The sequence below is a fragment of the Papilio xuthus genome, unplaced genomic scaffold, assembly GCF_000836235.2.
Source record: "Papilio xuthus unplaced genomic scaffold, Pxut_1.1 DF826159.1, whole genome shotgun sequence".
Taxonomy (NCBI): domain Eukaryota; kingdom Metazoa; phylum Arthropoda; class Insecta; order Lepidoptera; family Papilionidae; genus Papilio; species Papilio xuthus.
Window position 1 is genome coordinate 1057224 of NW_013532490.1, and position 18406 is coordinate 1075629.

Below are 18406 nucleotides of genomic sequence, written 5' to 3' on the forward strand. Positions count from 1 at the left end.
CAGAAACCATTTATCCTTCCAAAAGCAAACAACATTCGAAGACAAAACGAAAAACTGTCGACTCAACCTTTCATAATCAATTTCTGTACGATTCATCGCCAGTTATTACCCAACTTTCGTATACATTGCTTTGTGTGTATGAGGATTAAAGAAGTACGAAGTCTGTTTCTAGTATGCAGCGAGCAGTGAAGATTTATTGTTGTAAGTTTTCGAGTAAATTGGTGTTAGGTGCGCATACTCGTATAATAAATCTGGCCAAATTAATGCCGGTACGGACAGATCGTTTAACTCGTTTTTCGCCACGTCATAGCGTAAAATGAGGGGGTACCGATATAGAATATACTGAAGCATATCTTTGCTAAGGTAAGGATAAAAAACAGTAATTTATTATATCTAAAGTAAACTTGATTCATCGCTTACAAAGTAGGTTACCCTTTTAAGGTTAAGTCAAATCAAATCTTTGCTTACTAATATTATAAATGCAAATGTTACGATGGATGGACGGATGTTTGAAGGTATCTCCAGAACGGCTCAACTGATCTTGCTGAAATTAGGCATAGTTGTAGAACAAAAGTTTCTTTTTAATTCCGCGCGGACGGAGTCGCGGGCGACAGCTAGTAAGCTATACGTACAGATTGACATTATGGTAATTTATACGTTTACTAACTATCGTCGAGTCCGTCCTTGCGAAAATTAAAAAAAACTTGATTAATAGCCTTCGACTTTCAGACTATGTTCTACATCAGTGCCATATTTCATCAAAATCGGATGAGCCGTTATGGAGATACCTTCCAACAAACATCCATCTAAAATTTCGTATTTATTCGTAAGATGGCAAGGAATAGTGTTAACACATTTCTTAATAAGTAAAAGAATTCACGGCTTTGACTTTGGCATGGAATTTTGTAGTAGTATTTTCATATCAAGAGTAATAAAAAACACTTTTTCCGTAAAACATAATACAAACGGCCAGTAAATGCAATGAAATTTCCTCAAGGAATTTGTGAATGTAGGCGTCGATGTAACGTTTTATAGCGTAGCTACGTTTGCGGTACACAACGCAGTATTCCAACGGAAACGTGGTCATTAATCAAAAATTCGAGAGCGATTTAACGTTGCTACAGATTAACGATAATACCGGCTTCGCAATAAATTATTCTGGCCTTTAAACATTGGTTTAACACGCGCTACCAAACCTACAGTATACCACTGTTAAATGACACGTTTTTTTTTGACGATGGCACTTAATGTTAGGTAAATCTGACCAGTTAGTTACAAAGCTTATAAAATATAGTTATAATTTTCTTGAACTTATTAACTAGGTTTAAAAATATGGAAATATACTTTGAGGATTTAAACGTGGGTTTCTGACACTAAAATCTCTGTTAAAAACACATTGTTATATGTTTTGTCTAATATGTTGATTGGGATATGTTTTATAAAGATATTTTGGTCTTAGAAACCAACGGTAAATTTTTAATTAGACTTTTAAAAACCTTTCTAGCCAAGGTATTTTGAAATTTTCAATCAGCTGTGGCCATTCAGACACTAAAAATAAGTATTTCAAGACACTGAACAGTTTAATATTCCAAGAAGGTTTTAATTACAAATTAGTTTATGATGACCGAAGCTATTAGGTTTTTTATGAAACAAATTAGCGAGACCAGCATGTTAAAAACGATATAAAAAGATCATTATTAAAACTTCTTGGTGTAAACTAAAGCGGAAATTTAATTTTATTTTAAAATATATTATCGATATTTTTATCGCATTAGTCACGCGATACTGCATTTTGTATCGATGTTTCAGATTCTATCGATATGCGGAATATATTTTTAAATTTTAACATCTAGGGTACGTGGTTTGTTATTGGCCAGTCACACCCTAAAGGTAGGGTGAATGGTAATAAAAATGATTTATCGAAGATGTCCATTGCTACTTGTTATGAAGGGGTCGAAAATAATTTACGAGGTATATTCCATAGAACGGGTAATTATTTTTTCGCTATGGATACGGTATAATTATGAATAATTTTCTCAAACAGTAGATATTTTTAAATATATACAGAAGTAACATAACTGTCTTATTGTATGTATGTAATGTAGAGAAGTTTCTGTGTAAATCTTACTAATATTATAAACTAGCTTTCGCTCGCGACTCCGTCCGCGTGGATGTATAAAAAACTTAATATATAAATAAGATTAGTTAAATAAAAAGCAGCTTTTCAAAGCATAAATTCGAAAAAAAAAATAGTATCCTATGTCCGTCTCCTGGCTCTAAGCTACCTCCTCACCAATTTTCAACCATATCGGTAAAGCCGTTCTTGAGTTATAAATAGTGTAACTAACACGACTTTCTTTTATATGTCCCCAGAACGACTGCAATCTAGCTGAAATTTGACATAGATGTAAAACGTAATCTGGAAGAACACATAACTTAGAAATAAAGATTTTTTTAATTTCTCTTAGACGTAGTCGTGGTCGAAACTTGCTATATAACAAAATATAATTTATGTTACATATTAGATTCCCATTTGCGTGTTTATTCTTTTTTTTTTAAATAGTTATACGTTCTATATTTTTTCCGCAGAAAATGTTACAAATGTAAGCTATAAAAAGTTTGACAGTTGGAAATGTAAATAAGAAAATTAAAGTTGACAAAATAAATGCTTTAACATTTGTCAGTAAACTTTCTATGTCATGAATTTGAAAAAAAGTTTTAAGGAAAACATTAATTTAATCATTTACTAGTTGTCGCCCGTGACTCCGCCCGCGCGGAAAAAATACTTAATTAGTAGTGTGTCCTTCCAGTCTATGTTATACATCTATGGCAAATTTAATCGAGATCCGTTAAGTCATGAATATTTATAATATTAGTAAGATATTAAGATTCGAATAAAAATATTGTAAGTAATGTACAAAAACTGTTTTTTTTTTTAATGTAAAAGACGATAGTAATAAGTATATAGACGTAAGCAACCTTTTTTATTCACCCTAAACTCCACCCTGCTAACAAGACTGGTGACTTAGAAAACAACTTCCATTATTTAAAAGAAGAAAACATAGTTTAAAGTCTGCTATTATTAAACCTTTAAAACACAAGGGGGTTGGATAAACAACATCACTTACAGCCCCCGCATCGTTGTAAAACTGTAATTATTCCGCCAAAGTACTAAACAATTCCTTTTCAAATGCTCTAACAATCCTGCCTTACTGAAAATGAGATTACAAACGTACATGCATTCATAACATCCTTAATGCACTAGAAATAAAGTTTAAAATCCCATGTTCCGAATTAATTGAACTAAAATCGTTGCTATCATGGAACCTCGTTAGTATATGTGACTGTCATTTGATATCCCACCGGAGGTATGTGCGTTTGAATGTAAAATAAGTTCTATTCAATGTTGATAAGGTTGAATTTCATTTGTAATGTATAATTATGTCGCAGATGTATAAATGGTGAATTTAATTTTGTGTACCATTAATCGGCGTCAGTGGTACTAACGGTGGTAGGTGGGGGGATTAGAGCGCAAATTTTAATTGTGGGAATTTATGGTATCATTTGTGACGTCATCCTGCGGCCGGTGTTACCAGATCGATGTATTGGAAGATTATTTATTTATGAAAAATTGAATTTTACAAATTTAAAACATATAACAGTTTAAACGCTAAAGCATTTACTAACACAATTTGATGATTAAGGTACGCGTCCATTGGGCCGTATTGTAGCCTATGTGTTCTTCCAGACTATGTTCTATATTTATACCAAATTTCATCGAGATCCGTTCAGCCGTTTTAGAGATACCTTCAAACAAACATCCCTCCATTAATCTCAACATTCGCATTTATAATATTAGTAAGAAGTAAGATTGTCAAATCAGTTCTCGAGTTTAAAATATCTATTGTCAAATTATAAACTGACAAATTTTACAGATACACGAATTTACAACACACAAGAAATATATTTAAAAAAGCAATACTGAAAACCGTGCCAAGGTCTATCTGTGATGTGGTTTTCGTATTAAAATAGAATGAAATGTAGATTGCTTGTCGCGAACATAACATTATGTGGAGCACAAAAAACAATTCTCAACATTTCAAGTACACATTCGTGTGTAATTTACAGAAATCTTATATCTTTAAATGAGCAATCTTGTATATACATATAGGGAATCTCGGAATCGGCTCCAACGATTTTCATAAAATTTAGTATATAGTGGGTTTCGGGGGCGATAAATCGATCTAGCTAGGAATCATTTTTAGAAAATGTCATTTTATTCGTGTTTTATCGATAATCAACTTAAACATAAACTTAACTTTTTCTATCGGTAAGATCGAAAAATATTATTCATATTTCATCATTTTATTAGTAATTCGTACTTAAATATAATTTTAAAAAAATACCGAGCAAAGCTCGGTCATCCAGGTACTATATATTAAACGAGAAATGTACCCTTAAATAAGATTAATAATATCGTCTTCAGTCTTATATTGATGATTTAATCATAGTTAGAAACTAATATTATAAATAGATGTTTGTTAGAAGATATCACCAGAACTGCATGCATCTCGCTGAAATATGGCATAGTAACATAGTCTGGAAGAAAACACAGACTACTTATGAAGTTTTTTTTTAAATTCCGCGCAAAGTCGCATGCTGTCGCCTGTAGTCAAAATACTCATATATTTTTAAAAGAATCTACATATCTAGATATAATAAAGACATACATTGAAATTCAGTTATATAATATAAATATATAACACCACAAAATCTCCTTAAATTTCCAAACGTTGCTAACTTACTGCCGGCTATAAATTATAACTTCGTCACCAAACAGGGCTGGCGATGGCGGAAACTTGTGTACTTAAATGTTCGAACTAAATATTCACAATTATATAATGGATTATATAAATTGTAAAGGTATATGTAATTTTCTGTTATGTACTTTTAGATATAATTAGAATCCTTTGGCGTGAATGGCGCGCTTTCATTATAAAATCAAGTGTCAGAATGATTAGTGAGGGGACATAAACGTTGACATTTTAGTAAGGCTAGTGTTGTGCCAGTACACCGGCACAGTGTCGGATTTTCTTCCCAACAATACATAAATGGTTTTATTATTTTGATTAAACAAAGCGCTACAGAATTTTTTATATCAATCGGAAATTTCCTATTTTGAATATATTATTGAAATTGTGTTATATATCTCCACACTCAGAATGGTTCTGTGTGAACTAAAGTAGCCTTTAAGTTTGTTGTTTTGCCTATTGCTCAAGGTCATTAACCATTAAACGATTAGTGCCTGAGTTAGTAAGTCAAAACTATAAAAATCACCTTAAAAACTATAATTTACTATAATAGTCCTATAAATCTGTTTGTTACAACCCTAAAATAAACTATAGAAAGGTAAAGTGACAAATTGAAAAAGCGCCTTTTATCGTGTATTTTACGAGCTGCCTGAGGATACGTGCAGTGGCAGTTTCCCTTTGCCGCCGCTTGGAGGCGCCACTCTAATGGACTCCCAGCTATCCAGATTCCCCTCAAAATATCCATTCAAGTGGATAGAAAATATCTTAAGGAAAGTGCTACATGGATTAACTTTACTGCTGAAATGTAGGGAATTGTTTTGATGCATTTTTCAATTTATATTTTAATTTTAAACTCAAACTTAAACTTAGATTTAGTTTAAACTAAAATCAAAAGTCTCTTTGTCTCTTTAGTAAATAAACTTACGATTTATTATTATAACTAAACATGTTTTATGAATTATCATTAAAAGGCGATAAAATATACATTTTTTTGTATTTTAAATACTATATAAACTACTGAAAAAACTTAGTAACTAATACGCTTTTAATTACAAGTTTTTTGGTGCAAAGATTAGTATCAAATTTTATCCAAATCCATTTGGCCATTTTGGAGTAATCATCTAATAAATGGTTTAAAAATAATTGGTTTAAATTAAAGCCAAAGTTTACTTTAAAGTAACAAATATCACATCCGTTTCACATCGATTGTATTATAACCGACATGAGACTGGATAAAATATGTTGTATATTACGTTAAGAAGTCGCTAGTGGTGTTGGTGCATTGCAAATTTAAAAGATTCAGGGGAGTTTTAAATTCGGTCTGTAGAGGGCGCGCCGGGGCTGGCTTGACGTTTTACTCTGCAATCGATTTCTGAATCGAACGAGACATTTTACTACTTATTTTACGAGGATATAGCGATTTTAGTGATAAGCTGAAACGAAAGTATAAAGGGTGTTTGTTTTCGTAAATCAATTATTTTTAAATTATTTTACACTCTTTATTACTACTATAAATTAATTAGTCATTAGTAACTAACTATACATATATATATATATATATATATATATATAACCACGGGTTTCTGAGACCAAAATCTTCGTTTAAAACATATCGTTACTTATATTTAATCAAAGATGACAAGGTGACGATGTGTTTCATACAGATTTTGGTCTCCGAAACCAACGGTAATAGTGGAGTTCTGAGGTAACAAACATGAAAAATATGCAGTTTAATTGAAAAAATTTCTTCATTTTAATGTCGTTTAGTAAAAATGCTGCTAGAATTCAAGGAATTACATAAATCGCAGATATCAATAGAAATAAGAAAAACAATTTCAGAAATAAGATAGTCAAATATGGTAATTAAAGAAAAAGAATTAAAACTCACTACCGCTTCCGCTTAGTAATATAAACACGTTACAACCACCGCTCAAATTGTCGGCAGGGAAATTTCGAAGTAAGTTGCAAAGCTCTGATAAAATAAGCCCATTGGGGTTTGTAAGAGAGGTACGAACTGCGTTGGGGGCCTTCGGACGGCAACTATGATTGTAACTATCTCGAATGCAGTTAAAGTAACTTAACTAAGTTAGCTACCGGACTCTACCAGATAGCAACTATGTTTTTACTGTTCGCTATATATTTGGATTAATTTCTATAGTAATTTATGACATTTATATAACTACAGTTATTTTATTTCTTTACACCTTACTAATATTATAAATAAGAATGTTTAATGGATGGATCTTTGTTTGTAGGTGTCTAAAGAACAGCTGAATGAAATTTGGCATGGATGTAGAACATAGTCTGGAAGAATACCTTGATTACTAATTAGGTTTTATTTTCTAGCGAACAGAGTCGTATTTATAGCTATTACATCTGCGCTATCCAGTTCATTTTACTTTTTATTTTATATGTTTTTTACAGCCGAGAAACCTGGTATCAGTACTGGCATTAGGGTTGGGCTACTGCCCAGGGCGCTGTATAGAACGGGCGCCACAGGTTTGCGAATTACACAGTCACGTGTAACCCCGTCAACTAAAAATATAGTAAAAAGAGGCGCTGTTGAAATTCGCCTAGGGCGCCTGGTAACTAAAATCGACCTGGTATGGACATAGCTTATAAGTTATTGAGGTATGAAGTGACTAAAATTATAATAATGAAGATCGTTTACATAACACGTTCCGTGCCAAGATTTGCGTGGCGTGTTCTTTCAAAAAAATCCTAGTGGTATGGAATGTGTTAAAAGTACAAAAGCTGAAGAGTAAAAACTCATTTCTAATGTTCATAAATCAAACCTCGTATAGGCAATTTAAAATATAAGCTCATTCATACGTCCATTTTGTACCCCAAAACACTTACTGAAAAATATTTCAACGTGAATCTTCATATTTTAACGTCGCAAATCGTCAAATAGGATTATTTCGCTTGGACAACTGAATCTAATTGAGACATCACATGTGAGAAAACTGACATACGAAAATAGGCGTTACTACCTTTGGAATACGGAGCAATATTTCGTGTTACACTTTGATTGAATGTTAGTTCGCATATATCGTCAAGGAGTAACAATGAGGGGTCGGGCAGAGGAAGAGGGTCCTTAGGGGTTTTTTTAACAGTTTTCGAGCGATATATGCACCCCCGGGTCACGTATCGTATGAAGTAGCTTCCTGGATAAGCGGTTTCATTTTTCTTTTAGGGGGTCTTTGAGATTTTTTCTCGCGAATGGAATTTTATCACATTATTCAAGCAGAACAAAAATCTACTCCTATATTTTTTAGTAATGTAACTATGGAAAGGATATTAATTAATTGTAGTTAAGTAAAGGATGATTTTAAGCAATCACGCTTATGCATACTAACCCTTAGTTTCTGAAATCAAAATCGCGACATAAAACATATCGTCCCTGTCATTGTTTTTGATAAAATGAAGATAACAGTATGTTTGTTATAATATGTTTCAACAGATATGACTATACGTATTATAAAATGAGTGTAAAATTGAAACTAAATATTAAAGAATATTTTACAATCGTGTCTTCTTCTAATGCCTCTCCATTATTGGAGGTTGGCCATCAGCTCAACAAACCCATCCCTGTCATGTGCCAAGCAAAAAAGTTGTTCAAATCTGGCAGAAGTGGTCCGTCCCCGGATGTTTCTTAAAAATACCTTATATAAATTCAGGTTTAAGCCTACTCTTCGCAAATAGGTAAATTGCATCCTACAATCCCCCGGTCCATACTGCATTCTATTTACGCACTCCAAGGCGTGAGGAAAACCTCAGGGGAAGGGTGGCTATGAAATAAGATTTTTTTCTCTATCGCCAGAGGGCAGGGGAGACGTTTTCACGTCCGGTTATACAATTTGTGAACGATCGAAGGGACAGGAAATAACGTAGTCTATATGACAGTTTTTGATTTATAATACGGAAGGTTTTAAATCTTTATAAAAAATTGTTTAGTTAAGATTTAGTTCAGTTTCAGTTCTTTATTTAAACGAATTTATAATTAGACTTACCGTTGCCCGTGACTTCGTCTGCCTGGGTTTGAAAAATATCAGCCGATTCGGAGGAGTATGGTAACTAACATTGTGAAACGAGAATTTTATATATAAGATATTAAATACCAAGTAAATAGCGATTATAATGCTTAGTTATATACAAAGTAAACGCGCGTTACATTTTTCGTGGCAAAGGTTGCTTCAGGGCCCCGGGAGAGGCAATAAATAAGCGGCGCCTTAACTGTTATATAGAAGGATATATACAGCTATATACTAGTGAGTTTTCTTTTCAGCTGCGGCGTTAGAATTCTGACCTTTCGGTTCGCACTGTCAGCGAGCTTTTGTGTGCGAAAATAGCCTTTTTAATGCCATTTCGTTAGCTTTATCTTTAATTTTGGATTTTATTCATTTCTACATAGAGTTTAATTTTCAATGTTGGTAATAAGTTTTTGTTATTCAGTAATATTTTACTAATAGCCTGACCTTATAAGAAATTTGATGTGCATTTCTACTATCGAAAGAATGTAATGATAACATGTCTCTGTCATTCTCTTTGAAAATAATAGAGAGAGCAAAAGGTTTTGGACATTGTTGTGTAAATGAGAACGCACGGGATACAATATCTCGCTGTTACTATGTCCAATGTATTACAATCATACAAATACATACACAATATAAACGTAACAAATTGAAAAGCAAAGTAATTAATTATCGAATAACAAAGAGACTGAACCTTTCATTTGTGTAACTGTGAAATTAATCAAACGGAAAGGGATTGAAATGGAAATTGTAACCTTTGAGAAACTTTAAACATACAAAACTATTATACTATAAACATGATTAAAAATTTCTTGTAACGTTGTATGTTCGCGATAAACTCCGAAACTATTGAACCAATTCTTATGAAATTTTGTAAGCATTTATAATGAGGATCAACTTTGGATATAGGGTAGTTTCATCTCAATTATTTATATTTATTAGACCCGTGCGGACGGAGTCGAAGGCGACAGCTAGTGTAGATATAAATATAGTTTTATAAAATTTCCAACAAATTTAGTAAAACAACAAATAAAATAATTTGAGGTTATAAAAGTTTTGTCCCGCGTAAATACGTTCAAGTGTAACGAAATAAGAACAGTGTTGGTATTTAAGAAGCCAAATAAGGGTTACAATGACCACAGGTAAAGATCGGGTTGCACGGTTTGCGATGTTTTTGCATGCCTTCACTGCGAATGTAAAAAATATATCGTTTACCGCATGGAAAAGTGTTGTTTTTTATTAAAATAATAGCCATTGCCCTCGAATCTGAGGCATCTATATTACTTTAAATCTTCACTTTTTAAATTACATTGATCTTACTTATATTAAAAATGCGAATGTTTGGATTTTTTTATATCATAATGTGGCAAACGAGCGAACGGCCACCTGAAATCACTGAAATAGCGAAGTTGCCCATAGACATACACAATTGCATATGCGTTGCTCACCTTTAATCGACGGAGGAGAGGATGCATAGATAGAAAATATTTTCCCACCCATGCGTCCTCACATCCGGAAAAACCACTTCCACTTTCCATCCTTTTCTTATAAGCAAGAGGGTTGGAAGGGAAAGAGGACTAAATTAGTCTTTCCGGGACGCACACTCATCCGACGAAACGCGGATTTGCTTCCACTTCAGGCCTGTCTTCTGTGTGGTCATGATATTTCACCAGGCGGGACAGTATCGCGGGCGACGGCTTGTATACATATATATTTGTACGTCCTTGTTTGTTGTATATGTAAATTGGGCGCAAGCAAGACATAAGGTGTCAAATGACGTGCGGTGGTAATACAATAGGCGACAGGAATTATGCGGTCGACTGTACCTACAGGGCTTTGTCTCGCGTTATACCAGCTTAGCTCTCACCATGATGTACAACTTCGTATGCTTTTTAAACACACCTTATCTGTACTAATCCAATATTAAAGAATTGATTCATTTAACTAATTTCCATAATACATAGAAAAAATCGGATCGAATTATGTTTCTCTGGTCAAAATCGGTCAAGGTTTTGAGGCTACTGGTTACAATTTAAAATATTGACACATAAAGGGTGATTCCAAACAGGGGGCGCCGCTGCAATTGATGAATTATTAATATTAAGATTTACCGTAACTGACGATAAGCAGTGTGAAATTTTGAATTTACAGTTATAAGTATTTATTAACATTTATTTGATGAATTTTAAATTTCCTCGTGATTTTTTTAGCGTGTCTATCAAAATATAAGACAATGACGTCACGATCATTATTTTCTTCTTGATATTGCGTCCGGTCCGACAACTTCAATTCGGTCATTACACTTTATTGTCTCCCGGAAAAAAGGTTACTATCTCCGAGGCGTCTCTCGTAAAATTTATCCATTAAACCGCTATTAGATAAGCACTGGAGTAAATATTTCTTATAACACTTCTTAAGTTTCCATCAAATTATTTCTTAATCGTTAGAATTTAAACAAATATGAAAATTTGAATTATAGAAATCATACTACATAATATTATAAATACACAATTTAAGATGGATGAATAGATGTTTGTTGAAGAAATCAGGAACAGCTCAACGGATCTTGATCAAATTTGGTAAAGGAACAACAAATAGGCTATTTATAAAGTTTCTTTTAATTCCGGATGGAGTCGCGAACAACAGCTAGTTTATGATAATCAACCAGTCGGTGCAATTTTATAAATAAATAAAGTTGCTTAGAAGGTTAAACGTTTTCAGGACACCCTTTATATAAGCCTGTATGACGTACCTTATACCGGGGATTTTCCAGTTTGTCCCCATTCGCAAACTAGGAAGCTTCCTCAGCCAAGTTAGGTTATAAGTTATGCGGCGAAATTGTTCTTGCCAGAGATGCGATTAAAATATTACGTCTATTGTCTTCATAAATATAAAAAGTGTAGATAAAAAATCTTACTATATTACTAATATTATAAATGCGAATAATTAGATGGATCGATGGATGTTTGTTTGAAGGTATCTCTAGAACGGCTCAAGGAATAATGATGAAATTTGTCACAGATGTAGAACATAATCAGAAAGAACACATAGGCTACAAATTTTAGACATTACTAATTAGAATCCTTTTGCGCGAATGACGTGCTTTCGTTACAAAGTCCAGTATCAGAATGAATAGTGAGGGGACATACACGTCGACATTTTAGTAAGGCCAGTGTTGAGTCAATACTCTGCCACATTTTCGGATTTTCTTCCTAACACTAATTATTTTTTTTTAATTCCGCGCTGACGAAGTCACAGGCGACATCAAGTATGACATAAAATTTATAATACGTGTTTATTTTTTTACTATATGAATAAAGATTGAAGGTATTTAATTAATTGTAAATCTTAACCTGTGCAAAACGTAATTTTTTTTTTGTTTTTCGTACTAACATTTTTTATAACATTTATAAAACAAGATAAAAACACCTTCAATATATAATTTTCTGATAATAAACTTAACTTACACGCACAGTTTTATACGTTAACTTAATTCAGAGTATAAAACTTCGTAACGGAAATGAAATGCAATACGAAAGGATGAAAAGAAGCCAAGTACAGGCACAGGGCTGCCACTTTATACCATTTTAATATTAAACATGAATAATAGAAAGAGACTATTAATAAAAAAATAAAAAAATTTATCTCTTTTTCATTTAACTTAACCAAAAAATAGGCTTTTTAGGAAACAGTTGTAACAATAACAGTAACAAACAGCAAGACATTGTAAACTAATAAAGAAAACACAAACATTACGATAACTATTGTTTGTGTTTTACTATTACGGATATTACTGTAATAACCAAAATATTACCTACCTAAATTCCAAGGAAATATTTTCAATGATTTCTTATTTAAGTTCCAGTTTTAATGATATCTTAAGAAAACATAAGCAATATTTTGTTTAAGTAAAATTGCTCTTAATTTTTAAACTCTATTTTTCTGTTATCGTGGTATTTCTTACTACTTACTAATATAAATGCGAATGTTTAGATTGATGGATGGATGTTTGAAGGTATCTCCAAAACGGCTCTATAGTACTTGCTGAAATTTGGCACACATGTAACATAGTCTGTAAGAACACATAGACTTCTAATTAGTTTTTTTTTTAATTCCGCGCGAACGGAGTCGCGGGCGACAACTAGTTATTAATAGTTGAATTCGTCTATAGAAATAGTTTTCATCATAAAAAACAAATGACACACATTTCTGTTGTAGTCAAAAACATTAAGTAAATATGTTTTACATTATTTTATGCATTTTATTTGATTACCCTATCAAACCGCAACTCCCCTGTTTTAATATAGTGGTCACCATTAAAAAAATAACGAGTTCTTTCACTATAAACAACCTAAAGCTATTAGAATTATGGCGAACGAAATTTCCCTTATCGTGGTCATATTTCACCGGAGAGCCTAGCATTAAACAGGAATACAAAACATAGCTTGAAGGAAAAAATGTAAGAAAAAACATCGCCTAGCAAATTACTTTGCGCAAAGTTGATTAAGTGATCATTAATGGAAAATAACTTTGAAAATCGAGGACAGGAAAGTTGTCAAAAATATTCATGTCTTTAAACTGTAACAAAAGAAAGTTTAACTTTATTATAAGGAATAAACAGTTTCATCATCAGCTCACTATACGTTCTGATTGAGGGGCTTGGAGCCAACCTTAAGTTAGAGATGACTAGGCCATAGTCAACGCTGGCCCAGTGCAGGTTGAATTCACACATATCTTTGAATTTCTTCGCAGATGTGTCTTTACATTGTATTTAACAATATTAGTATAGTTAAAGGTAAAACGAATTAGATAAAAAAAAACAAAACGAGATAATAACGTAATAAGCTACTCTACCAATGAAAAGTAAGTCAATATCTTTTTAAAGGCAATTGTAAATGAAAAACTGAATTAAACTCTACAGCTGATTCAATAGAGACTTGACCTAATGTAATCCTCGAAGTCAAAGAAAGTCCTTAAAAAAGACAGTCCGCAAAAAGCGCGCGAAAGATGTTTGACGTGTCATGTCGCCATTTTGAATCATCTTTTGTCAAGTGTCGCCAAAGTCGATTGAGTCACGTATTTCAGTTTTCAACAAATCTCACTACAATTTCTCAAGTCAGTGTTTTTACTGAAGGATTGCAGACTAGGTTTTTGTTATTGTATTGTTTGATGCATTGTCGCGTCTTTTGTTGAGCACAGATAAATGTACGAAGATTTGTTTTTCAACTTGAATTATGCATACTTCATGATGGTCAAATTACCTACGTAAATCATGAATAAAAATTATAAAGGTTTTATTGACAATTCTATAAGCCAATAAGATTTCATAACCGTGAGGTTTTCACTGTCAAAACTCGTATGCAAAAACAGCTTTCTAATTAATCGTATTAACTATAAAAAATAGAGATAGAGCGTCGGTGGCTCAGCGGTTAAAGCACTTGACTGGCAATCTGCAGGTCCTGGATTCGAAACCCGCCATGTACCAATGTGTTTTTTGATTTCCGATTTGAATATGTACATTTATTCGACGTTCCGAAGAAATTTTAAGAAATGTGGGAAGTCAACCCGCACTGGCCCAGCGTGGTTGACTATGGCCTAATCACATATAACTTAGGGTAGGCTCCGAGCCCCTAGGCGGGGACATATAGTTGATTGATTTATGTCGAACTAAAAAAGAATAGAAAAAAACAATTTATTTACAATAGTATTGTCATGGTAACCACGGTAACGGTAGTTACCTTAATAATTTCAATAATTTATTACAAAATAATACGACGTTATTATAATTCGATATGTTATTCATATTAAAACATAAAATTTGTATATAATTTTATGACACGAAGCTAATATGAAATTTTCCACGCTCGTATTTTACTTTAGTTTTTTATATAAACAAAGTGAATGAGGGAAACTGTTGTTCAGTGAACTGTGTCTGCTGACTGAACATGGAAAGTCGCGACGAACGACAGAAATAAAAAAAAAAACGAATCATTTCTTTTACTCGTCGACATCACGTACTAATGTGCGAAATAATATTTCTCCCCCGTGAAAGAGGGCGCCTCGGGCGCTTGTCATGAGTGTTCGACGTTGTAATAGGGCTGTCTATGCATAAAAATTTATTTTATGTAATAAACCAGTATTGGTAATTTTAATATATGTAGATTAATAAATTAGTAGCAATTAAAAAGATAAATGGTACCTCAATTCGATAGAAATTAACTTGTGATAGAGTTCACAGCAGGTTGCCTGCTGCAAGAATTGCTCTATACACTACACATTTGACATACTATGCCCACACAGAAGACAAGTGTAAAGTAATTCAAATTCTAGACCTACTAAGGGAAACAAGTGTCCGCTCTTCTTATTATATAAGAAATAGAAGAGATCAAGAGATGTCTATCAAATCTTGGATTAAAATGAAATTAGATATTTTTTTTATTTTGGACAGCCCTGTGATACAGCAGACACAATCCAGCGATCGGGTAATTCAATCCGCGATAGAGCCGCGGGCGCGACGAAAAGTAAAGGTAAACCTCGATAACAGCGCTGCGTATTTATCGCGCTTGTTCGCTTGTTAAATCGATAACGATTATTAGTTGGAAATATCGTGTTACCTTTAATATCTCCCGATTAAAGTAACCCAATACATATAGTAAACCAATTGTAAAATCCAAAACATTAAATGCACCGCAAGAGAATTCAAATAAACGCAAAATTCGTGCACAGTTTGAACATTTGCACAATTTATTTTACAATCCCGTACAATGATTGCAAGATTAGCTTGTCTTTTCAGCCTTTCGCACTGGAATACGTATTCTGGATACATTCGAGTTGGCACAAAAGAATTGGCGCGATATCGCGACGCTGCGGCGGCCATCTTGTCGCGACACTAACGCCAAACGGTCACAAATCGAAACTTCACTCGTGGGACGCGTCACCTTTAAACCGTCCGTCGTTTCGTTTCTAAACGATTATTATCGCTATTCTTTTGGAGATATTGGAACGTCTCTTCTTTAGGACTTTGATAAATTTTGTTTCATTTGTATAAAAAAACAATATTGATAAATGAGTTCATGGATGAATATTTTTGGGCAGATACGATTTCTTTAATTGTGTTTTATTTGCATAAATTGTAGAGATGAATCTAGCTAACTTATGTTGCATGTAAAATCTCGGAAATATTGGAGGAAAGCAAAAAGAACACATGTGAAGATTTGTCTTCCGAAATAAAATAGACATTTTTAGATAACTCACGAGAAAATTAGGAAAAAAAAGAATAAATGATCTATGTCATTCCCCTAAAAAATAAATAATTTCACTTTTAAAGTGTTAAGTCGTGCCAAGTATAAAAATTTCCGATATCAAATTCGGCTTAGTCTTTTGCTACATTAATTTAAAAATGTAAAACAAAATTAAAAATGTAGGGACGTAAAAAAATTGACAGCCGTTATAAATCATCCGCGTTACAAATTTTTGATGCGTTATTTTATAATCTGTGACGCCGATCATCGAATAAAAAGTGGTCAAGTGCGATTTTGATGTAATTCATGGTTCATTATATTTGTAAATTTAATTTAAACCTAAAAGAAACTTATACAGGAAATCTTACTAATATTATAAATGCGAATGTTTGTAAGAAGATACAGAACGGCTGCACGGATCTTTATGAAATTTGACATAGATGTAGAACATAGTCGGGGAGAATTCATAGGCTACTACTTATGTTTTTTTACCACCGCGCGGACGGAGTCGAGGGCGACAGCTAGTAAGTGATACCTTAAACATATCTTAAGACAAAAGGTGAAAAGAATTAAGTTGCTTTAATGTCTTTTTAAGGGATATACTTTGCATCAACGCGCAGGATACAGAAACTTCTATGTTATGTAAAATTACACATATAAAGCCTTTTAATTACATAGTCACAAGAGGCGTAATTTATACAAACCCATTACAGAACATGATATAAAGGTTGTATAAAATATTCACATCATACGGAACCCTAAATACAAAATAATTAATACAACCCGTGGCATAACAGGATTCCTGGGTCGTGTTACGCGTTCGCGTGATTTCACGAAATAAAAAAAATACGCGGCGAGCAAATTTGATACACCGAATACTTAAACTCCTAAAATCTTTATCTAAATCGAGCTATAAACAATATAGACATTTATTATCGTATGTAACTATTTTTTATCTGTGTTAATTATGGCGGGAAATAACTTACTATGCGCCATATTGAAGAATAAATTAAATATTTAGGAAGTGGATTTAATATGGGTTTTTAAACACATATTAAGCGTTAATTTGAGTTTTTTTTTACTTTTTACTAATATTATAAATGCGAAAGTTTAGATGGATGGATTTCTGAAGATATCTTCGGTACGGCTCAACGTAATTTGATGAAATTTGGCATAGATGTAGAACATAGTCTGAAAGAACACATAGGATACTTATTAAGTTAATTTTTATTCGGTGCGGACGGAGTCGCGGGCGACATCTAGTATTATACAGAGATGTTATATTAGTAATTTATGCAGGATTATTAAAAAAAATTGTAGCCTTTCTGTTAACGGTCAATATCAAAACAAAGCAACATCAGAGTGTATTCGACCGCGAAACCAATTCACGAAATATCAGTACCCTGATGACTGCTTTTATTGGATTCCTACGTAAATTCCCATTTTGTTGAGCTCATTTGTCGGATTATGGATGCTAATGTCACTTTTGGATGGCGGTTCGATTTAAATGTCATGATAAGAAGCAATGACACTTTTGGTAAGCGCGTCGCAGAATATTTGCAAAAATAAAAAAGTACAAAAAAAAAAACAAAACGCATTAACTCTTATATCAGGCAAGGAATATTTAAGCCATCAATATTGTAATATTTAAAATATAATTTTTAAAAATATTCTATTCTTAATTCAAACAAATTTTGGCTGAACGTATACAGGTTTAAGTACAAATTAAAAAAAAAGATAATAATGGCGTGGCTGTCACCCTTCAAGGCTGTTGTCACGACTACAGCGTCGCCTTAAGCCTTGCCCACACTCCCGCGTTTTTCGGTGTGAAAATGGGATATAATTTTGGAGGGAATAATCAAAGACCGGTTCGCGTGCCCACCGGGCATTAGCCCTGCCCTGGGTAGGGCATGTTAATGTTACCAGGTACATATAAAGCGGTACGTACGTAATGAGCCGGGGAAAATTGTGTTACCATAAAAATAATTGCGTTTCCACCCCTCTCGCCCCTCAGACTACGTCACTCGATTACCTCGGGAGAAATTTGTGGAGGTACGAAAAATCTTTTGTCGACTTTTTGTGTTATTCAGTTGAAAGAAGAATAACGTATTTTGAAGTACTCTCTCTCTCCCTCTCTCTTTCTCTCTCTCTATGCCTAGTTTACATTCTATACGTACGAAATACTATAATACTAGTATACCAATAGTCGACTTCAAAAAGGAGGTTGTTAATACGAATGTATTCTTTTTCTTTTTAAATAGCTTCCTAATTACAGAACTCTTATAAGAATGAGTTTTGTAAACTCTACTACATTGTGTAA

At 33.1% G+C, this 18406-nt stretch overlaps 1 protein-coding gene across 4 annotated transcripts in view; it reads right to left on the reverse strand.

Moving 5' to 3' along the window:
* Nucleotides 1-18406, reverse strand: part of Cirl (Calcium-independent receptor for alpha-latrotoxin) — a 275946-nt gene that overhangs the window by 16427 nt on the left and 241113 nt on the right. The window lies entirely within an intron of this gene.